The 24,653-nt window shown below is 45.9% G+C and overlaps 1 long non-coding RNA gene across 1 annotated transcript; it reads left to right on the forward strand.

Annotated features, from left to right (window-relative positions):
* The first annotated feature begins 3,646 nt into the window (after window positions 1-3,646).
* On the forward strand, window positions 3,647-22,644 carry LOC109174096. The gene is made up of 3 exons (XR_002053008.1): window positions 3,647-3,659; window positions 16,380-16,384; window positions 22,528-22,644. It is a non-coding gene; the product is annotated as an uncharacterized LOC109174096 (long non-coding RNA).
* Window positions 22,645-24,653: the final 2,009 nt, after the last annotated feature.

A 24,653-nucleotide genomic window follows, 5' to 3' on the forward strand; every position in this document is an offset into this window, starting at 1 on the left:
GAGATATTACCTTTATTATTAAGTTTTAAATGTCTTAAAAATCAGGGGTGTTACAGTTGGTATCAGAGCCTAAGTTTGACCCTAGGAAAGACTCTTAAGACCGGACTTTAGGACATTAAGCTTGAACTCTAGATATTTAGGAACATAGGACTCAGGAATCTTAGGACGCGCGGTGAGATTGTGAAACCTACACATAACCTCCTCTCACTTTATCCCTCTCTAATATTAGGAATCCCTTCCCCGCTTATTATATCAAGATTGAAACACAAAATAATATCGACCTTTAATCGCCAGGAATGACACCCAAGAAGAAACAGTCAGGAGCACCGGGACACCCCTCTCAAGAAATCTTGACTCAAGCCCTACAAAGCCTGACCCAAATTGCCCAGGCACTAAGTACTATCGTACCCCAACCTCTGCCAACAGACGAGAACTTGGAAATCCACCACCAAGTCTTGGCACATCAACCACCCACCCTCTCGGGAGACGAAGACCCCACAACCCTCGAGGAATGGATTGAGACATTCGACAAGGTGTTCAGGGCGACCCAATGCCCCGAACGCCACCGGGTCAGGATAGCCTCCTTCTATTTCAAGCACGAGGCCGACAACTGGTGGGCCCGCGAGGGGCCTACGTACGAGCAAGACCCCGGATTCAACTGGGAGAGCTTAAAGACGCAGTTACGAGAACAGTTCTTCCCCAACCACCTGAAGGCCGCCATGTGCGAGGAATTCCTCAATCTAAGACAGGGGACGGCCCCGGTCTCAGAATACTACCGACGATTCTGCCAACTGGCTCGCCTCGCCCCCGAGCTAGTACCCACCGAAGGGATCAAGGTCAGGAAATTCCTAACGGGCCTTAAGCCCGAACACCAGAGGTCCTTGGCCGCCCAGGAACCAAAGACCCTCGGAGAGGCCTATGCCAAGGCATGTCAGCTACAACAGGTAGCGGACCCGCCTCCAGGGATGCAACTGGGGTATAAAAGGAAACCGGAAGGAAGTCGTCCAATTCTCGCCAAGGAAGCTAAGAACCTCAAAACCGCCCCACTTGACCAAACCATCGCGCCGACTACCCGGGGGAGAATCCTCACCCTAAGCAAGGCCAGGATCGGAGATAGCAACATAGTCTCCGGAACCTTCCTAGTGCACGCCACCCCAGCTGTCATATTATTCGACTCAGGGGCTACCAACTCGTTTATAGCAACCGAGTTCGCCGCCCAGCTCGGTCTTAACGCCACCACCAAGGTCCGACTCCAAGTCAAGGTGGCCTCAGGCGAGGTCATAAAATGTGATCGCATGTACGAGCATGTAATGATCACCATTCAGGGAGTGGAATTTCCCAGTAACCTGATCCAGTTTCAATTGGATGGGATGCAAGTAATCTTGGGCATGGATTGGCTAGGGAAGTTCCAAGCGCAAATCCTGTGCGGAGAGCAGAAAGTGGTCCTACGAGGGCCAAACGGTAAGAGGGTGTCGTACCGCAGTGCCCGCCAGGATCCAGGGATCAAGCTGATAAACATGATGAAAATTAAGAAGTATCTGGGCCAAGGAAACGAGGCCTTCTTATGCTCAGTCGAAGACCTCAACGCCAAAACACCCGAACCACAAGCCATCCCAGTGGTGAACGAGTTCACCGACGTCTTCCCAGACGAGATTCCCGGGGCACCCCCGACCAGAGAGGTCGAGTCCACCATAGACCTCATGCCGGGCGCCGCCCCAATCTCTAAACCACCCTACCGGCTAGCACCAAAGGAAATGAAGGAACTGAAAACACAACTCCAAGAACTGCTAGATAAGGGTTACATTCGGCCCAGCACCTCCCCATGGGGAGCACCGGTACTATTCGTTAAGAAGAAGAATGGGAGCATGCGCCTGTGCATCGACTACCGAGAACTCAACCAAGTTACTATAAAGAATAAGTACCCCCTTCCCCGAATAGATGACTTATTCGACCAACTCAAAGGGGCAGGGGTGTTCTCGAAGATCGACCTAAGATCCGGATATCACCAGATCCAAGTGGCCAAACCGGACATCCAGAAAACGGCCTTCCGGACACGTTACGGCCACTACGAGTTTACCGTAATGCCTTTCGGCCTCACTAACGCGCCTGCCATATTCATGGACCTCATGAATCGAGTATTCCGACCTCACCTGGATGACTTCGTCATCATGTTCATCGACGACATCCTAGTCTACTCCCGAAATAAAGAAGAACATGAGAAGCACCTACGCATATCTCTGCAAACCCTCAGGGAGAATCAACTCTACGCTAAATTCTCCAAGTGCGAATTCTGGCAAGACAGCGTAGCCTTCTTGGGCCACGTGATAACCAAGGAGGGGATTAGAGTGGACCCCGCTAAGGTTCGCGCCGTTAAAGAATGGACCACGCCGAACTCACTCTCGGAAGTCCGAAGCTTCCTAGGTCTAGCAGGCTACTACAGGAGATTCGTATCCGACTTCACCAAGATAGCCCAACCCTTCATTAAGCTCATGAAAAAGGAAACCCCCTTCCGTTGGGACAACGACTGCATCTCGGCCTTCCAAGCATTAAAGGATAAACTAACCACTGCACCCGTGCTAGCCATACCCTCCGGATCGGAAGGGTTTGAAGTCTACAGCGACGCATCCAAGAAGGGGTTGGGATGCGTACTAATGCAAAATGGCAAGGTAATAGCTTACGCATCCAGGCAACTCAAAACCCACGAAGAAAATTACCCCACCCATGACCTCGAGCTAGCCGCTATCGTATTCGCACTGAAAATTTGGAGGCACTACCTGTATGGAGTACAATGCAAGATCTACACCGACCATAAGAGCCTGAAGTACATTTTTACTCAGAAGGACCTAAACATGAGACAACGAAGATGGCTGGAACTCATAAAGGACTACGACCTAGACATTCAATACCACGAGGGAAAAGCCAACGTGGTGGCAGATGCCCTAAGCCGGAAGACAAATCACTCCCTTAACACTACGTGGGTCCTACCGGACCATCTGTACAGGGACTTCCAAAGGCTACACTTGGAAATAATAGAGCAGGGACAAACTCGCCCCAATGCCTATCTACTCAACACACAGGCCGTGCCCACCCTCTTCGAGGAAATCAAATCAGGACAACAACAGGACCCGAAACTAGATAAAATCCGCCGCGACCTGACTCGAGGAAAAGAGGGCCCCTTCGAAGCGCACCCAGACGGCAGCCTCCGCTACAAAGGGAGGTGGTGTGTACCCTCAACGCACCCCCACTTGAAACAGCAGATCTTGGAGGAAGGACACAACTCCCCTTACTCCGTCCACCCAGGCGGTGACAAGTTATACCAAGACGTAAAGAAATCATTTTGGTGGCCGAATATGAAAAAGGAAGTCGCAGACTTTGTGGCCAAGTGCCTGAACTGCCAAAGGGTAAAAGCCGAACGATGCAAACCCAAGGGACTCATACAACCCCTTGAAATACCACAAGGAAAATGGGATTCCATATCCATGGACTTCGTCGGAGGGCTACCCCCAACAAAAACCGGTAAGGATAAAATCTGGGTCATAGTGGATCGTCTCACCAAGACAGCGCGGTTCATTGCCATGAAAGAAACATGGACGATGACGCAACTAGCCCAAGCTTACGTAAACCGGGTAGTGAAATACCACGGAGTTCCCCGGAACATTGTGTCCGACCGAGATTCCAGGTTCCTCTCGCAATTCTGGAAATCACTACAAGCGGCGTTGGGGACGCGACTAAAGCTAAGCACGGCCTTTCACCCCACCACAGACGGCCAAACCGAAAGAACCATCCAAACCCTCAAAGACATGCTAAGAGCCTGCGTGCTCGACTTCCGAGGAACGTGGGAAGAACACCTAGACCTCATCGAGTTCTCGTACAACAACAGCTACCACGCGAGCATTCGCATGGCACCATATGAAGCACTGTATGGTCAGAGATGTAGAACCCCATTATGCTGGGAAGATATGGTCAACCCGGTAACACTGGGCCCCCAATACCTACAAGACACCATAGCTAAGGTCAAACGCATCCAGGAAAGGATGAAGGCCGCCCAAGACCGCCAGAAGTCGTACGCCGACCTAAAAAGGAAGCGAGCCGAATTCAGCCTCGGGGACAAGATCTGGCTAAGGATCTCGCCCACTCGAGGGGTAATGAGGTTCGGGAGGAAAGGAAAACTCAGCCCCCGGTTCATCGGCCCGTACGAAATCGTGGAGAGAATCGGAGACTTGGCCTACCGTCTCGCCTTACTCGCCGAGCTAGAACGAGTACACAACGTGTTCCACGTATCTCAGCTAAAGAAATACATACACGATCCAAGCCACGTACTCCAACACGAGACCGTGGACCTCGACGAGTCCCTAGTATACGAAGAGAAACCCGTAAGAATCCTGGACACCAAAACAAGAAATACCCGGAACCGAGTCGTAGAAATGGTAAAGGTTCTCCGGACCAACCACGGGACCGAGGAAGCCACATGGGAACTTAAAGACACAATGAAGGAGCGGTACCCCGAGCTGTTCACTCCAGGTAACTAAGGGAAAACTTTCCTTTCTTTTTGTCACCAGGGCCAAGCTTCGGGGACGAAGCTTCCTGTTAAGGGGGGGAGAGTGTAACACCCCGTGTTACGGACCCTAAAACCAACTGATTAATTAATTAATTAATTAATAACCCAGGAGAAAGAATAAATTATAATGGTTAATTAGGGAAAAGACCACCATAGCCCATGGGCCCAATTATATAAACCCAACCCCTAAACCCAATAGGAATAAACTCTAAATAAACCCTTGGATCTATAAATAGGGAACTTAGGGAGCACCTAAAACCCCCTCCCACACGCATAAGCGCCCATCACCCCAGGAGAGCTCCAAGAATCCCCTTAGAAGAAATCAAGAAAGCAAGAAAGCTTAAAGAAAGATCCTTCATAGCCAAGGAATTAATTAAGGCTAAGAGGTAACCCATGTCTCAACAAAACCTATTTTCATAGCTATGATTTCCCCTTAGGGTTTCCCCCTATATTGTTGTAAATGGCGATTGATGATGATTATTATTGATGTCGATAATATGATTCCATGAGGAATCTTGATAATCTTGATATTGGGAGTTTCTTGATAATTATGATGTTCTTGATGATTAATTGGGGTTTTGATGATTATGTGTTGTTCTTGATGATTATGATGTTCTTGGTGATTAATTGGCATCCTTGATGTTTATGTGTTATTCTTACCGAATCTTGCAATTAGAAGATGAATCGTATTCTTGTTGATATAAAAGTAATTAGAACCCTAGGTCGTATCGTATGATCTTATTCTTGGATTATCGGGTGGGGAAATCGCCTGTTTGGGCGTTGATTATATTTAGAAAAGCATGATAGGTTATGTGTCGTTCCTTTCTCGTAATTGATCCGTTAATTGTCTACGTGTTGTCGTTAATTGCGTTGTAAAGTGTCTAAGCATGGTTTCGGGTTCCGCAATGGTTCCCGGGGCGTAAAGTGTGTGAAGAGAGTCAGTGGGGGGTAGGGGACCCGCCACCTACCCATAGCCGTAAACCACCGCCTGGCAGCGGGTGGCCGGCGGGCGGGCAGCTGCCCGCCGGCGACCCGCTGCCCGGAACAGTAGAAACTGGCGGGTGGCCGGCGGGTGGCCCACCACCCACCGGCTACCCGCTGGAATTTGTCCCCCCTCGGGACCCCGGCTTCCCCGTTTGATGGTTCCCCGATCCCCGTGGTGTCCCAACGGACCCCGTTTGTCGTGCCTATGTCTAGTTTGATATTTCGGGTACCGTTCGTAGGTTTATGAGTCTATTATATTGCATGCTAGCTGAATTGGTATCCCGTCGACCTAGGTGGAAGAAGTATGAACCCCTTAGGACTATTCTTAGTATGTGGTGGATCACGCATAGGTTTGTTATACGCTTTATCCCCCTTCCCAATGTGTAATGTGGGCTGCATGTGCTTGCTATGTGTTATGTGTGCGTGTTGCCCCAATTCGGTTGCGATCGGATTGGTTATCCTGAGCTGCGGTTCAGAAGCCGGCTACAGTCAGATGGGAATTCCTGGCTATAGTCGGATGACGGTATCCTGGGCTGCGGTCCAGAAGCTGGTTGTAGTCAGATGGGAATTCCTGGCTGCAATCAGATGACATTTTCCTGAGCTGCGGTTCAGAAGCTGGCTGTAGTCAGATGGGAATTCCTGGCTACAGTCAGGTAACACACTCTCTTGGGCTGCGGTCCACTGTTTGGTTGCGATCAAACACTATGATGAGCTGAGGTTCATCGGTCGGTTGCGATCGACCCCTCCGTGTTGCGATACGGGGCAGGGTGCTGCGGGGCCGTGTCAGAGCTATATGCGCTGACCCTCATGTATGGGCATGCGATTGGTCCTGTGGCGCCAACAAAGTGTGCTATGTGTTGAGATATGGATGAGCTGTGATTATGAGTGTCTTGGAGGAATGTGACTGTGGGATTTATGTTGGGGATTGATTATGATGGGTGGTGATCATTGTTTATGCCTTGCCTTATCTGCCTTATCTATTGCGAACTGCATATGACTGTTATAACTGTTGCGTGTGTCTGGCCTTATCTGTCGAGTCATTCCCGGTTTTAAAAGCTAGAGTTCGTAGGATATATCTTCATGCTCAAAATGGTTTTCGTATATCTATATATATCCCTATATGTATTGTATTTCAACGCGTTGGTGTGGGTTACCAGCATCTTTCGCTGAACAGATATATTTGGCTTTCAGGCACAGAGGATTAGAGCACTGGAGCGCGCTAGAACTGGAGCGTAGAAGTAGTATAGTTTCCCTTTCGGCCTGCGTGCCATGTTATGCATTTATATTTCAAGAGGATAGTAGTTAGACAGCCTGTGCACCTGGGTTCTCTAGCCCAGGTGTGGCATAGCACCCCGTACACTTATGTTACGCTTTGGGATTTAATGAGATATTACCTTTATTATTAAGTTTTAAATGTCTTAAAAATCAGGGGTGTTACAGGTTATGACTAACTAATCCACGTTGCACTTGGAAGGACAACTACGAGCATTATGACGAGCGTACTCACTGCACAACCCGCACTTTCGCCCAACTTTAGCACTGTTCTCTATGGCTATCTCCCGGCTGCTTTTAAGACGTTTCCCACTCCCTTTGTTCTTAGCTTGGGTCGGGGCTTTAATGGTTATGGATCATGGTGGATTCACCCCACATAATGCCTCGATCACTGCACGATTACCCTTTGTCGACAAATATAGACACCTTAAACTCCCCATTACTGACTTTCTTAAATCCAAGCTTAGCGTCGCACCCCACTCTGTTAGAAATCCGTCTCCGTCGTTGTTTGGGGCTACCACTGCTGACACTACCTTCTATGCGTTTGCTACGCCCACCTCCTTTGGCCCCTTATCGGTTGCATACTAAATGATTGGAAATAATTACACCACCGCGATCTCGCTTAACAGAGCTATGCCTGATGTCAAATCCACCTGCTTGTCCATAGGCCTTGTAGAATTGGATTCCTTCGGCTAGGGAGTTAAAACATTGACCGATGGCTGGTAGCAAGTCAGCGTCCACATCGGGGAGTCAGTATTGTTTAACCACAGTGTCAAGCGTTGTCGCGCTCTACAATACATCCCCGGTACCTAAATCATTGCCAAGTAACCCTGCAATGAATTAAAGGTGCCCGGTAACATTGTTAACATAGATGAAGTCAAATAATAATATAAAAAAAATCCCAGTACATTTCCTCAACTAAATTGGAGTTCAAGTTGATGGTTTAAACTTTGTCAGAATAGGTGACAGAATCAGGTAGCCTTGTCATATTGAATTTGTGGAATATAAGAAAAAACTGTATGCATGATTGGATGATAATGCAGTTCATTGAAATGTTTGACATGTCCTGCCCAAAAAAATTGAAGGAACTGCAACAGAGTAATGCATTCATACAGTTGGCATACAACTTAAGTATGGTTTGTTGTTCCACACGCATGCATTCATACGAACAAGGTTGCTTGACCCCAAACAATACCATTCAAATACAAATATAATACACATGCAATGCTACCTCCGGCGGTACCTTTCCAATGGCGCCATAGCAAAAAAACCAAAATTTGCGTACCCAGGCAGTGCACGGATGGGATACGCAAATGCCGACAAAACACAAAAAAAAAAAAAAATAGCATGGGGTTGGGACCTGTAGTCGCATGACATGCCGCGGCAGCCGCCGGAGGTTCTTCACTCTGAGAAGACATCGTCCTGGGGTCGGGGAGGGATCACCGAGAGTAGAGCCGTGTAAACCGGCAAACTAGCGTAAGGATAAGTAGTGAAGTCCAATTCGGTCTAAAATACATAAGGATTAACTGAATGTGCGTCGGTGCATGCTAAGAGGGTGTACGTTTATTTTGGGCAGTTGGATGCACGAAATCAACGCACCAGATGAGTGCACACGGTTCACACTTTAAGAGTGGAGTGCACCAGAAAATTAGCCTACATATATATATATATATATATATATATATATATATATATATATATATATATATGGGAAGAAAAATTATTATTTAGCACATATGTTCTCAACTAAGTATAAACTACATTTTAAATAAAATAACTTTTATATTTTTGAGAACCAAAACTTATATTAAACCATCAAAGAAACACGAAATACAACTCGGTGGGTTAACAACCCAAACCCCAAGATCAGAAGAAGAACCAGTCGCCCGTGCTAGCACATGAGGTACGTGGTTTGCTGACCTCTTGACATGGCGAACAACAATGTTCCCAATGTCCCTAGCAATTGTATGACATTGCTTAACGAAAGACCCAACATAAGACAAATCCTGAACTACGGAATTATAATTATTAACAAAATTAAGACAATCAGACTCAAAGTAACATTATTAAAACTGCATCTCTTTAGCCAAGCGAGAGCCTCTTTTACCGCCATCGTTTCTGCTTGGTACGGATCCCGTACTGACATGAACCATCCATTAATTGCGGAGACAAACCCACCAGAATGATCTCTTATAACAACGGCATACCCAACTCCCTCATAAAAAATCGCCGCATCAATATTACACTTCAAATAACCTTGCGGCAGCACACACCACATCGCCGTAGAAGAAGCTACCCGTGCTTGTTGTCCTCTTCCCAGTTGCATGGCCTGCTGCCACTCCAAGACAAACACACGTTGTTTATGCTTTAAATCAGCCAAATTCCATCTCTTCCCATTCCAGTAAGCTTCATTCCTTGCCATCCACACCGTCCAAAAGCTAGCTGGTAACTGGACATGAACATCAATATCGCTGCAAGTTAGATAATGCCTAACCATTTGAATAAAAGAGCTGCCATTTACCACCCCAAAACCCTCCCAAAGCTGCCTTATGACCCCACACTCATAAAATAAATGCGATACACTCTCAGAAAAATGGTCACAAAGCAGGCAACCCCTCACCACCTGAACCCCTCGCCGACTCAACACCTCACGCACGGGCAGAATGTTCCTCACACAACGTACATTCGGCAGGATTTTAAGGCTCCAAATTACGCCCCAATCAGTAAACTCCAGGCCTGGATCTTGATTCATATGTTCACGCATAAGGGAATTATAGCCGTGCTTAACGGAGTAGAGGCCACGCAGATCACCCTTCCAGTACCATGTATCGGAGGACTCTAGAGAGAAAGGTGTATTAAGAATCCTAGGCACATCCGCCTCATTGAAAATATCACGTAGCAGCTCCAAATCCCAACACCCTGCATTATCCAAAAGACCACATACTTTAGTATCCTTTAACTCCTCTATTAAAGGTGTTGAAACAAAACTATACCTGCTATCCGCCAGCCATGGCGCACCCCACACTAGAGTATCCTTACCATCTCCAATCCTGCGGGCTAAACCATCACTGAGCAACCCCTTTCCAGCCAAGATACTACGGCAAATATAGCTCGGGTTGCTCCTAATAGTAGCATCCAAAAAACTACACCTTGGGAAATAACGGGCCTTCAGAATTCTGGAAACCAACGATGATGGTTTAACTAAGAGCCGCCATCCTTGCTTCGCCAACAATGCCACATTAAACTCACGTAGCCGTTTGAAACCCATCCCCCCAACCTCTTTGGAACTGACATGCGCGTCCAACTAAGCCAATGAATCCCCCTCCCATTTCCGGACCCCTTATTCCACCAGAATCGATTGAGTTTTCTCTATAGAATCACAAACAGCAGCAGGGAGCAAGAATACCGACATCGTAAAAATAGGCATCGCTTGGCCAACACTCTTAACCAGGACCTCTTTCCCGTCCCGGGACAGGAACTTTTTCTGCCACAAAGATATACGATCTCTCAACCTCTGCTCAATATACTGGAAAACTAACCTTTTATTCCGTCCCAGGACAGAAGGCAAGCCAGAGATACCGGCCGAAATCAGTCACCTGCACAACACCAAAGATGCCCGCTACATGACCACGCACCTCCTCCCCCGTGTTAGCACTAAACATGTTGCTGGACTTGTCAAAGTTCACCAACTGGCCGGAAGCCCTGCAATAAAAAGCCAAACAGGACTTTACCTCCTGTGCCTCATCCACCGTTGCCCTAAAAAAGAGCAGGCTGTCATCGGCGAAAAACAAGTGAGAAACCGGCGGTGCTCCTCTCGCCACCCGTATACCATGAATCAAACCCCTTGCCTCTTGCTGCTGCAGCAACAACGAAAGAGCCTCCACACACACAATGAACAAGTATGGGGATAGAGGGTCACCCTGTCTAATACCCCTTGTGGGCTTTACTGTACCAGCTGTGCTTCCATTGACCATTATGGTATATGAAACCGACTCCACAGACATTCTGATAAGCTCAACCCAACCACTAGCATAACCGAGTGCAGTCAACATACCCATCAGAAAGCCCCATTCCATGCGGTCGTATGCCTTAGCCATGTCCAACTTCAACGATGCCCAGCCAACATTCCCAGCCCGTTTTAATCGCAAATAATGTCCCACCTCACCTGCGACAATGATGTTATCCGTAATGAGCCTGTCTGACACAAAAGCACTCTGTGATGGTGAAATTACATAATCCAACGTTTCCTTCATGCGATTTGCAATGACCTTTGCTAAAACTTTATAAGTGACATTACATAGCGCAATAGGCCGTAGGTCCCCAACTCTCTCCGGGACTTCTTCTTTGGGATAAGGACAACATTAGTACTGTTAATACCATCCGGCATCCAACAATTAGCAAAACAATCCGAAACAAAAGTTGTAAGATCATGCCCCACGATGTGCCAAAAAGATTGATAAAACGAAGGCGACATACCATCCGGGCATGGCGCCTTATCCGGTGCCATAGAGAACAGTGCGTCCTTAACCTCAGCTGGTTCTACCGGGCGAAGTAATCTAGCATTTAACTCCCCCGTAATTCTGGCCGGGAACCTGCTCAAAATCCCGAGATCACAACTAGCAGCTTGAAAAATGTTAGAATAATAAGCCATAATCTCTGCATTCAACTCCCCCCCTTCGACCCAAACACCAGACTGGCCACGCAATTGCAATAACTGATTACACTTCCTCCTATGACTTGCAAAATGGTGGAAATATTTCGTGTTTAGATACCCTTCCTGCAACCACAATTGTTTTAACCGTTGACGCCAGTATAATTCCTCATGCGCCAATACGGTACTAAGCTCAGCATCAAGCCTAAGGAACAAGCCAACATCCCCCGCAGCCAAACTGCCCCGTAAAGCCTCCATTTTATCCCGTAACTGTTGGACTCTCCTGCCAAACCGCCGAAAATGTTCATTACCCCAACGCCACAGACTCTGTCCGCAGACATCTTTACGATCCAGGAAGCTCAAGTTCGAAGTCCGACGCCAAGAAGATTCTACCACATCCTTGCATTTAACGTCTAGAAGCCATGCAGACTCGAACCGGAAAACTCGGGAAGATCTTCTAATAGCAATCGCCTTCGGATCCAGATAAAGGGCGCTGTGATCCGAGGAGTTAGCTAGCATATTCAACATTGTAGCCGAAGAATAAATCTCACACCATTCCGGCGTGGCCAAAACTTGGTCAAGACGTTCCTCCATCCAATTAACAGTACCTCTTCCCTTTACCCAAGTAAACCGGTGACCAACCATCCCCAAATCAAACAAATCACAGTCTTGTAATGCCGTGTTAAAACCCGCAATAAGCCCATTCGAATGTGGTGCTCCACCCCTTTTCTCATCATGGCTGGCTATGTTATTTAGGTCCCTTATCACCACCCAAGGCAGACTAGACCATGTTTTTAATTCACGCAGCAATGCCCATGAAAGATGATGATGTGATCTTACTGAGTGGCCATAAAAACAAGTTAAACGCCACGGGGGCTCACCTGGCAACGACACCGCGACGTCAATATGATTATCAGAATACCCAATTAAAGTGGCCATATCAGAATCCCTCCAAAGTAGAGCTAAACCCCCTCCCAAACCATTTCTTTCCACTACAAACAAACCATCGAACCCCATGCGTACTCGTAAACTCTCCAACTTACTCGTTTGCGCCTTCGTTTCCATGAGAAAAACAAAGTTGGGTCGCTTGTAGGCCACGAAGCCTAATAATTCTCGAACTGTACGGGTGCCACCCAACCCCCTACAGTTCCAACTGATCGTGCTCATTGATGAGGGCGGGCTTGGCCTTCCAAACCCGCCGCTTCCAAGTTTTTTGATGTGTCCACCATCCTTACATCAGGCTCATCTTGATGACCGCCACTAGTGTCCTCCTCCCTCCTGCGTTTATGTTCACCATGCAAGACCACCGACTGCTCCTCCATAACCGGATTCACAGTTGGAATGGCCGGCGTATTTGGCACACAAACTGGCCGGTCGGGGAAATCCGCAAGAATCCATCGAGCACCCACCGGTTTCACTTGTCGCCTGCCCCCAACCCTTAACCAGGCTCCATACGGGTAATCACTAGAGAGGATATCATCCTCCGTTGCTTTGCGACAAAACTTCTCTGAATGACCGATGAGGCCACAGCAAAAACAAAAGGTGGTCAACCTTTCATATCTGAAGTTGACCCACTGGAAGGCATCATTAGCCAACTTCAATTTCATACGGCGACGTAGCGGAACGTGGACATCGAGCGTAACCCTAATCTGATGATAACTCCTCCAATTACCCCCAAAATTATTGGCATCAATCATGACAAACTTCCCCACATAATTCCCAATGCTTTCTATGAAATCTGCGGACGCAAATTAAACCGGTTCGGGAGATCATGGATTTGAACCCATAGATCTACCATACCCAAACTTACGGCCTCAGGCCGTACCCCCGGCGGCACCTGCTTGATTGCTAAGATTTGATTTTCATAGGACCACGGCCCATCATCCAACACTCGTTGCATATCCCGCTTGCTCAGAAACTGGCAAACGAACAAATTATGGTCTAACGGCACGAACTTCACCCCCATCAAAGGTTTCCATACGGACGCGAAAACCTGTTCCATATGATCATACTTGACATCCCGATCCGTTACCAACCGGCCAACCAGTTCAAAATATGTGACACTACTGCTTCCCGGATCTACAGTCGGAGCCGCCAGCCCCCTTCATCCTCCTCATGCAACGATAACAATGCACAATCATCTGATAACCCACGCACATCCATTGCTAACGCAAACCTGAACACGAGGCAAACACCGGCGTACCAAAGAACCCAAAAACCCCAGAAACCCTAGGGAGAAAAAACTGTTAAGCCAATATGTGGCTAGTATTTCTTTAGTTGTTATTTATTCTATTTGTGCTCCTATAGACTAGTTGTATTTGGTTGTAACTTCCTGCTATCTTCACTCCTCCATGTACTATATATAGGATGTGCTTTACATCAATAATTACACAGTTAATCTCTTCACATGGTATACACTGATTCAGATTGGGGTGGACCGTCCACTGAGGGCCGTTCCACTACCGCATATGTAACACCCCGTGTTACGGCCTTCAATCCCGGATTAATTATTAAATTAATCCCATTAATAATAATTAAATATGATTTAATTCGGTTAGGTTTCCGTCCACCATGAACCGTGGACCCTTGCCTAAATTAGAGTCCTAAGCCTATTAGGAATAAAGAAAGTAAACCCTTTACTATTCAGATTCTAATTAGGAATCCTAGACCTAGTTATCTATTAGGAATAAAGGAAGTAGGCCTTTTACTATTCAGACTACGATTAGGATTCCCTTTAATTAATTAATATGGTCCACTATGGACCATGGACCCTTATCCCTAAACCCAATCCTTAGTTCCAAAAGGAATAGAATTAGCAAGCCTATAATATTAGTTCCTAACCAGGACTCCTAAATATATAAATAGGGGACTTAAGAGGCACCTAGAACCCCCCACCACAATAAACGTTCCACCACCCCAAAGTGCTCCAAGAATCCCCTTAGAAGAAATCAAGAAAGCAAGAAAGCTTAAAGAAAGACCCTTCAGAGCCAAGGAATTAATTAAGGCTAAGAGGTAACCCATGTCTCAACAAAACCTATTTTCATAGCTATGATTCCCCCTTAGGGTTTCCCCATATTATTGTGTATTAATGGTTTGTGATGATTATTATTGATGATTGATATGATGATCCCATGAGGGATCTTGATAATCTTGATATTGGGAGATTCTTGATGATTATATGGAGTTCTTGATGATTATGTGTTGTTCTTGATAATTGTGTGATGTTCTTGATGTTTATGTGTTATTCTTACCGAATCTTGGAATTAGAAGACGAACCGTATTCTTGTTGATATAAAAGTGATTAGAACCCTAGGTTGTATCGTAAGATCTTATTCTTGGATTATCGGGTGGGGGAAATCGCATGTTTGGGTGTTGATTATATTTTGAAAAGCATGATAGGTTATGTGCCGTTCGTTTCTTGTATTTGATTCGTTAATTGTCTACGTGTTGTCGTTAATTGCGTTGTAAAGTGTCTAAGCATGGTTTCGGGTTCCACATCGGTTCCCGGGGCGAAAAGTGTTGAAAAGAGTCAGTGGGGGGTAGGTGGGGGTAGGGGACCCGCCACCTACCCGCGGCATTCACGGGCAGCTCCGGCAGCGGGCAGCCGGCGGGCGGGCAGCTGCCCGCCGGGCACCCGCTGCCCGGAACAGTGTTACCGGCGGGCAGCTGGCGGGTGGACCCCCACCCACCGGCTACCCGCTGGAATTTCCCCCCCCTCGGGACCCCGGCTTCCCCGTTTGATGTTTCCCCGATCCCTGTGGTGTCCCAACGGACCCCGTTTGTCGTGCCTATGTCTAGTTTGATATTTCGGGTACCGTTCGTAGGTTTATGAGTCTATTATATTGCATGCTAATTTAATTGGTATCTCGTTGACCTAGGTGGAAGAAGTATGAACCCCTTAGGACTACTCCTAGTACGTGATGGATCACGCATAAGGTTGTTATACGCTTTATCCCCCTTCCCAATGTGTAATGTGGGTTGCATGTGCTTGCTATGTGTTATGTGTGCGTGTTACCCCAATTCGGTTGCGATCGGATTGGTTATCCTGAGCTGCGGTTCAGAAGCCGGCTATGGTCAGATGGGAATTCCTGGCTGTAGTCGGATGACGGTATCCTGGGCTGCGGTCCAGAAGCTGGTTGTTGTCAGATGGGAATTCCTGGCTGCAATCAGGTGACATCTTTCCTGAGCTGCGGTTCAGAGGCTGGCTGTAGTCAGATGGGAATTCCTGGCTACAGTCAGATGACATACTCTCTTGGGCTGCGGTCCACTGTTTGGTTGCGATCAAACATTATGATGAGCTGCAGTTCATCGGTCGGTTGCGATCGGCCTCCCCGTGTTGCGATACGGGGCATGGTGCTGTGGGGCCGTGTCAGAGCTATATGCGCTGACCCGCATGTATGGGCATGCAAGTGGTCCTGTGGCGCCAACAACATGCGTTATGTGTTGTGATATGGACGAGTTGTGATTAGGAGTGTCTTGGGGGATGTGACTATGGGATTTGTATTGGGGATTATTCATGTTGGGTTATGATCATTGTTTATGCTTTGCCTTATTTGCCTTATCTGTTATGAACTGCTTATGACTGTTATAACTGTTGCTTGTGTCTGGCCTTATCTGTCGAGTCATTCCCGGTTTTAAAGCTAGAGTTCGTAGGATATATCTTCATGCTCAAAATGGTTTTCGTATATCTATATATATCTCTATATGTATTGTATTTCAACGCGTTGGAGTGGGTTACCAGCATCTCTCGCTGAACAGATATATTTGGCTTTCAGGCACAGAATAATAAGTCACTGGAGAGCGCTAGTACTCGGAACGTAGAAGTAGTTGGTCCCCTTTCGGCCTGCGTGCCATATTATGCATTTACATTATTGAGGATATTAGTTAGTTAGCCTGTGCACCTGGGTTCTCCAGCTCAGGTGTGGCATAGCACCCCGTACACTTGTATTATGTTTTGGGATTTAATGAGATAATACCTTTATTTTATAAGTTTTAAATGTCTTGAAAATCTGGGGTGTTACAGTTGGTATCAGAGCTTAAGTTTGACCCTAGGATAAGACTCTTAAGACCGGACTCTTGGACACTAGGCTTGAACTCTAGGAACTTAGGAACATAGGATCCAGGAATCTTAGGACGCGCAGTGAGATTGTGAAACCTACACATAACCTCCCCTCACTTCATCCCTCTCTAACTTAAAGGAACCTCCCCCTATGCTTACCACACCAGGTAAGGGTGCGAATAGATAAGTTTACTTCCACAACTGGGTAACGTACACTTACCCGATAAATCGCCTCGCCCTAACTCCCGTCAAAAGACTTGACAAGGACCCTGACCAAAGAAAAGGAAGATTTGGATGACTACTAAGAAGAGGCGTTACAGTCAGGACTGCTAAAAGGGACGGACTGCAATACGCACCAACCCAGGGTAACCACGGTAACCCCCGAGTCAGACAAATGACATGCACCTTCCGACAAGTTGCCTTATCTCGGCAAACCCGGGTTGCGGCTACAACAAACAGGAAGGAAAACTAGGACACCTATTAAAGTAGCGAAGGAACGACACCATTAGTCGAATCCTTGGGTGCAAGGTAAGTATATCGCGACACCTTGCGACCCCACCACCCCAATTTAAAATATCATCCGCCCTGAAACCCCAGCATCTTGATACCCCTATTTGTTGAAAACTCCCACCCCGAATCCTTAATTACCTTAAGAGCAAATTCGCAACCGTCATGACCTTGCTCACCCATTGTGGCGCTTAACCCAAACCCTCGGAAACCCTAAATTGTTATTGCCCTTGCTCTAAGTTCATATCCCCACTCCGTTTGGAAACCCTGTTAAAAACCGTAGAGCAGCATAAGGCCCTTACCCTACCCAGGGGCGTGAAGAACCGACATTCATTGATTCAATATTAAAATAAGTTGTTAGATAGGAATCGGCGAAGTAGGTGGAGGTTACGATTACGTATCACCCCACCCTTGCACAAAAACCGTGAAGGCTTCACGAGAAACCATAGCCTGTACGTACGCCACCAAAGAACGCCATGCGTTGACAAGAGCGGGCAAAACAAATACGTTCAATGTGTCAGGGGCCCTCGCTACAGAAAACATCGTCAAATAGGTGCAACAGGCCGAACCTCGAGGAGGACATAAATCCTTGCTAAGAATTTCATCCACCAAGGAAGGGATGAAACCCAAATAGAACAAGAAAGACTAACCCGAAACCCCCTTACCCTTAAGAACCCTCGGCAAGGATTAGGAGTCAAGACCTAGGGGTTTGACCCACTAAACCGACTGGGTCCAGACTTCTGGACATCCGAGGGGAACGTGCATGGAAACCATCACGAGAATTCTCCTGGAAGCCATAGAAACGAAGGGGACTTCGACACGGGAAGAGAAGATCAAACGAAAATCTTAGAATCAAACAAAGCCAAGGAAAAGGGATCACCAGTTCGACTGCATGCCACAACCAAGCCCCAAACAGGCATAATCACTCGAAGCCAAGAGTCCTTAGCCCCTTTCCCTCCCCTTGCCAATCAAGTACCATTTCGTTAAAGAATCCGTCCTATCACTCCAAACCTCGCTCTTGATCCCTCATTACAGACAAACCCATACAAGGTGGCAACCTTCCTTCCTGTATTACGACCTTGAGACATCGACCATATCCGCCCCTCGACTTTGAAACCTAGCCCTTGCACTTCTTACACCCCTTTAAACCCAGACCAAGAAAACATAGATATATATATATGTATGTATATCTACCTCTAGAACTCGTGCTTAAGGATCAATGAACATTGTACGATGGGTCATCCTATGTATCCAAATCCCTTTTATTGTGCACAAGGGCATGGGACTTGTCAGGACATGAATCTGTGCATTTTTGGGGTCTTTCCCGAAGGAATTGACTATTCCTAGTCACTTTCCCGCGGGTCCCCAACGGGTCCTTGACGGGACCTTGGCGGGTCCTTGGTAGGAGCTTGGCAGGCGGACGACCGCCCACCTCGCGCCCACTGGTACAATGTGCTGATTTCTTAACCCCTCATTTTATTGATTTGTGGTGCACTTGTGTGCCTCGATTGAGGAATGTGAGTCTTGGGTAAGGAACCATGGACCCCCCAAACATAGTGTCCTACGTAAATGACCTTGACGCACGAGACACCATCGGGAAATCACAATCAATTACATTGCACGAGTAATTGAAATCGGATCCTACGATACAACCGACTAGGGATGTTTGGCGTAAAGGATTGCGCAAACCAAGGAGGCGAGTTGGGAACTCGTACTAAGAACCCACGAAAACCTTAAAAGTCAAAATGCTAAGGAGGGACCGGGACTCCTCCAAACCATGGACATCGTTCGAGCAAATCAGAGGACTCCTTACAAGTTGTATGGAATCAAGAACTACGTAGCCCATGGTGCTAAGAAAAAGGGTGAAGAACACATTCGCGCCAAGACTTCAAGGGTCATTAAGGACCCACAAGGAAATGAGGTGACTCGTAAAGTCGCCGAGTCATCCCACAACGAGATTTGGTAACCGACTGCACTTTAAAAGAAAAAGGACACGCAAGGACACCTTCATCATTAAAAATAACACAAACAAGGCACAACAATGCCGAACCTCGGGTAAGACATGAAGTCTTACTAAGAATTTCATCCACAAAAGAGGAGATGAAATTCAATAAGAAGAGAAATTCAACCCAAAGTCCATCGACTCCCAAGAGACTTTGAGAAGAATTTGGGAAGTACGCCCTAAGAGATTGGCTTGGTTGACCCAACTCGGTCAAGACCTTGGGCGCATTAAAGAAGTAAGTGTTGAATCACCACGGGAAATTCCCTCAAGAAAGAAGAGAAGGATGAAACCTTAGCCTGGGAAGCAAGGTCTAAACAAGGATCTTAAAGTCAAGCAAGCACCAACACCAAGGAAGGAGGATCATCAGCTCGTTGGCGCATCGTGATCAAAGCATCTAACCAGATTATTCACTTGGGATCGAGAAACCTTAACCCATCCTAGCCGAATTCCTTTTCCTCCCTCGGAAAATCGGCCCCTTCCTTATTTCAAAACCCTTTCTACCCTTCAGACCCCATTCTCAATCCCATGTTTTAACGATTCCATACAAGTGGCAACCTCACAACCTAAGTTGCAACCTCGAAAACTTGATCCTAATTCCTGAATTCACCGTGTCCTCAAGTTTGAAACCCACTCTCTTAGCCCTGTAAAATCTAATCGCTCCCAAAAACCCAACACACATAGGCATTCAAGTATACAATTTCCCCGTGGAATACCTTCTCTACAGGACCACGGTTCTTCTCTTGACTCGTTAACCCTGCAATGATTTCCAAGCTTCGGGGACGAAGCTTCTCGTAAGGGGGGGAGAGTGTAACACCCCGTGTTACGGCCTTCAATCCTGGATTAATTATTAAATTAATCCCATTAATAATAATTAAATATGATTTAATTCGGTTAGGTTTCCGTCCACCATGAACCGTGGACCCTTGCCTAAATTAGAGTCCTAAGCCTATTAGGAATAAAGAAAGTAAACCCTTTACTATTCAGATTCTAATTAGGAATCCTAGACCTAGTTATCTATTAGGAATAAAGGAAGTAGGCCTTTTATTATTCAGACTACGATTAGGATTCCCTTTAATTAATTAATATGGTCCACTATGGACCATGGACCCTTATCCCTAAACCCAATCCTTAGTTCCAAAAGGAATAGAATTAGCAAGCCTATAATATTAGTTCCTAACCAGGACTCCTAAATATATAAATAGGGGACTTAAGAGGCACCTAGAACCCCCCACCACAATAAACGTTCCACCACCCCAAAGTGCTCCAAGAATCCCCTTAGAAGAAATCAAGAAAGCAAGAAAGCTTAAAGAAAGACCCTTCATAGCCAAGGAATTAATTAAGGCTAAGAGGTAACCCATGTCTCAACAAAACCTATTTTCATAGCTATGATTCCCCCTTAGGGTTTCCCCATATTATTGTGTATTAATGGTTTGTGATGATTATTATTGATGATTGATATGATGATCCCATGAGGGATCTTGATAATCTTGATATTGGGAGATTCTTGATGATTATATGGAGTTCTTGATGATTATGTGTTGTTCTTGATAATTGTGTGATGTTCTTGATGTTTATGTGTTATTCTTACCGAATCTTGCAATTAGAAGACGAACCGTATTCTTGTTGATATAAAAGTGATTAGAACCCTAGGTTGTATCGTATGATCTTATTCTTGGATTATCGGGTGGGGGAAATCGCATGTTTGGGTGTTGATTATATTTAGAAAAGCATGATAGGTTATGTGCCGTTCGTTTCTTGTATTTGATTCGTTAATTGTCTACGTGTTGTCGTTAATTGCGTTGTAAAGTGTCTAAGAATGGTTTCGGGTTCCACATCGGTTCCCGGGGCGAAAAGTGTTGAAAAGAGTCAGTGGGGGGTAGGTGGGGGTAAGGGACCCGCCACCTACCCGCGGCATTCACGGGCAGCTCCGGCAGCGGGCAGCCGGCGGGTGGACCCCCACCCACCGGCTACCCGCTGGAATTTCCCCCCCCTCGGGACCCCGGCTTCCCCGTTTGATGTTTCCCCGATCCCTGTGGTGTCCCAACGGACCCCGTTTGTCGTGCCTATGTCTAGTTTGATATTTCGGGTACCGTTCGTAGGTTTATGAGTCTATTATATTGCATGCTAGTTGAATTGGTATCCCGTTGACCTAGGTGGAAGAAGTATGAACCCCTTAGGACTACTCCTAGTACGTGATGGATCACGCATAAGGTTGTTATACGCTTTATCCCCCTTCCCAATGTGTAATGTGGGTTGCATGTGCTTGCTATGTGTTATGTGTGCGTGTTACCCCAATTCGGTTGCGATCGGATTGGTTATCCTGAGCTGCGGTTCAGAAGCCGGCTATGGTCAGATGGGAATTCCTGGCTGTAGTCGGATGACGATATCCTGGGCTGCGGTCCAGAAGCTGGTTGTAGTCAGATGGGAATTCCTGGCTACAATCAGGTGACATCTTTCCTGAGCTGCGGTTCAGAGGCTGGCTGTAGTCAGATGGGAATTCCTGGCTACAGTCAGATGACATACTCTCTTGGGCTGCGGTCCACTGTTTGGTTGCGATCAAACATTATGATGAGCTGCGGTTCATCGGTCGGTTGCGATCGGCCTCCCCGTGTTGCGATACGGGGCATGGTGCTGTGGGGCCGTGTCAGAGCTATATGCGCTGACCCGCATGTATGGGCATGCAAGTGGTCCTGTGGCGCCAACAACGTGCGTTATGTGTTGTGATATGGACAAGTTGTGATTAGGAGTGTCTTGGGGGATGTGACTATGGGATTTATATTGGGGATTATTCATGTTGGGTTATGATCATTGTTTATGCTTTGCCTTATTTGCCTTATCTGTTATGAACTGCTTATGACTGTTATAACTGTTCCTTGTGTCTGGCCTTATCTGTCGAGTCATTCCCGGTTTTAAAGCTAGAGTTCGTAGGATATATCTTCATGCTCAAAATGGTTTTCGTATATCTATATATATCTCTATATGTATTGTATTTCAACGCGTTGGAGTGGGTTACCAGCATCTCTCGCTGAACAGATATATTTGGCTTTCAGGCACAGAATAATAAGTCACTGGAGAGCGCTAGTACTCGGAACGTAGAAGTAGTTGGTCCCCTTTCGGCCTGCGTGCCATATTATGCATTTACATTATTGAGGATATTAGTTAGTTAGCCTGTGCACCTGGGTTCTCCAGCTCAGGTGTGGCATAGCACCTCGTACACTTGTATTATGTTTTGGGATTTAATGAGATAATACCTTTATTTTATAAGTTTTAAATGTCTTGAAAATCTGGGGTGTTACAGCATATCTGGTGTACCTAGGCAATAATCTAATCTCTTGGAAGTCTACGCGTCAGAAGTCTGTCTCGCGATCGTCCACGGAGGCGGAGTATCGGGCCTTGGCGAATGCAGCAGCTGAGGTCCTCTGGGTCAAAAATCTGTTGCAAGAGTTGAAATTGGGGCTGGTTGAGCCTCCGGTCCTGTTTTGTGACAACTTGAGCGCCACGTACGTTTGCAAGAATCCCGTGTTTCATTCCCGCATGAAGCATCTCGCCTTGGATTACTACTTTGTCCGGGATTTGGTTGCAAATGGTACGCTAGTTGTGCGGCACGTTTCGTCTTCAGCTCAACTAGCTGATCTTCTTACTAAGTCACTGGGTCGTCGCCTTTTTCTTCAACTTCGGTCCAAGATTGGAGTCTCCAACGGATCCTCCATCTTGCGGGGGCGTGTTAAGCCAATATGTGGCTAGTATTTCTTTAGTTGTTATTTATTCTATTTGTGCTCCTATAGACTAGTTGTATTTGGTTGTAACTTCCTGCTATCTTCACTCCTCCATGTACTATATATAGGATGTGCTTTACATCAATAATTACACAGTTAATCTCTTCACAAAACCCTCTAGAAAAGCCTAGAGAGAGAGATCCGCATTTTCTTATAATAACTTTTATATAATATACTTCTGTTCTATTATATATTATATTTACTTAAAACTAATACTTATTTGTTGTGGGCATTGGATATTGATGACGATTTGTTCTCAATTAATCAATTATATGAAACTAGTACTCCACCCGTGCGATGCACGGCTAAAATAAAATAAAAAAAATAGTATATATATATATATATATATATATATATATATATGTGTGTGTGTGTGTGTGTGTGTGTGTGTGTGTGTGTGTGTGTGTGTGTATGTATGTATGTATGTATTCAATTATTTATTTATTAGTTTATTAGTAATAGTAATATAAAAATTATATTGGCATCTCGAAAAGTATGTAAAATATAACTTCATATTGCATAGGTAACAAATAATTAATAATATACAAATTTTATAAATTGTTAAAGACCGCTTTGTATACAACATTCGACGTTGAAGAAACATACTCTCCATTGTCGCTACAAATAAGTAACTTAAGACCATTCAGATTACTAACCCTAGACAAAGCAACATATAATTGTCCGTGAACAAAGACTGGTTGTTTCAACAAAAGTCCAACTGTAGACAATGTTTGGCCTTGACTCTTGTTTATTGTCATAGCATAAGACAACATAAGTGGGAATTTCCTTCGTTGGAATTTAAATGGTAGCCTAGTATCTGACGGTGTAAGAGACAATCGTGGGATCAAGACTTGTTCACCTGCATTACCACCAAAAAGAATCTTGGCTTCAACAACATGATCTGCTAATTTAGAAATAATTAATCTTGTCCCATTGCAAAGGCCAGCTGAATGGTCGATGTTTCGCAGTAGCATGACTGGAGATCCAACTTTAAGAGTGAGCGAATGGTTTGGCAAACCCGAGCATTTCAGGCCATTTAACAATTCTGGAGTATGCAATGCAGCTACCGTATCAGACGTGTTTTTAGTGGGGCATACCGAATCGGAGCTAAGATAGGTTCTAGATGTAGCATCATTCAAAGTACTCATGTAGTCATTAACTTCATCAACAACCTCGAGTGTTGGCGCTAAAATTGCTCGACCAATTAGATAATCCCCGTTGTTTTGATTTTCTTGAAACATAGGGAATGTACTTTTAACAATAGCTTTAATAGGATCACAATCTGGTTTAAGCACATGTTTTTCGGGAATTTGGACATCCACATGACCATCATTTGTGCCACCGATGTCGCCATCACCAATTGCAGCTATCCAATTAGCTAATGAACTAAGCTCTTCCACATCCTGAACAGAACCCACATTTTGCAACCTCAAATTCTTTGTCAATCTCAATACCCTACAATTAGCCCACAAATAAGAAGAATTAATGGTTGCACCAACAATTTCTTGCCTAGAACCCTTTGGTAGCACTGGTAATATTTGTCTAAAGTCACCTCCTAAAACAACTGTTTTCCCGCCGAACGGCAACGATGAACTCAATGGATTAACAAATCGTAACAAATCTTGCATTATTCTGTCTAAAGCTTCGAAGCAATGTTTATGCATCATAGGTGCTTCATCCCAAATAATCAAGTTACATTGAATGAGTAGCTCAGCAAGATCGGATCCCTGTGAAATATTGCAAGTAGAGTCCTCATTCACAACAATTGGTATAGCAAAGCGTGAATGTGCAGTACGACCGCCGGGCATCAACAACGAAGCAATGCCGCTTGATGCAACATTCAG

Source organism: Ipomoea nil, unplaced genomic scaffold, assembly GCF_001879475.1.
Source record: "Ipomoea nil cultivar Tokyo-kokei standard unplaced genomic scaffold, Asagao_1.1 scaffold0519, whole genome shotgun sequence".
Lineage (NCBI taxonomy): Eukaryota > Viridiplantae > Streptophyta > Magnoliopsida > Solanales > Convolvulaceae > Ipomoea > Ipomoea nil.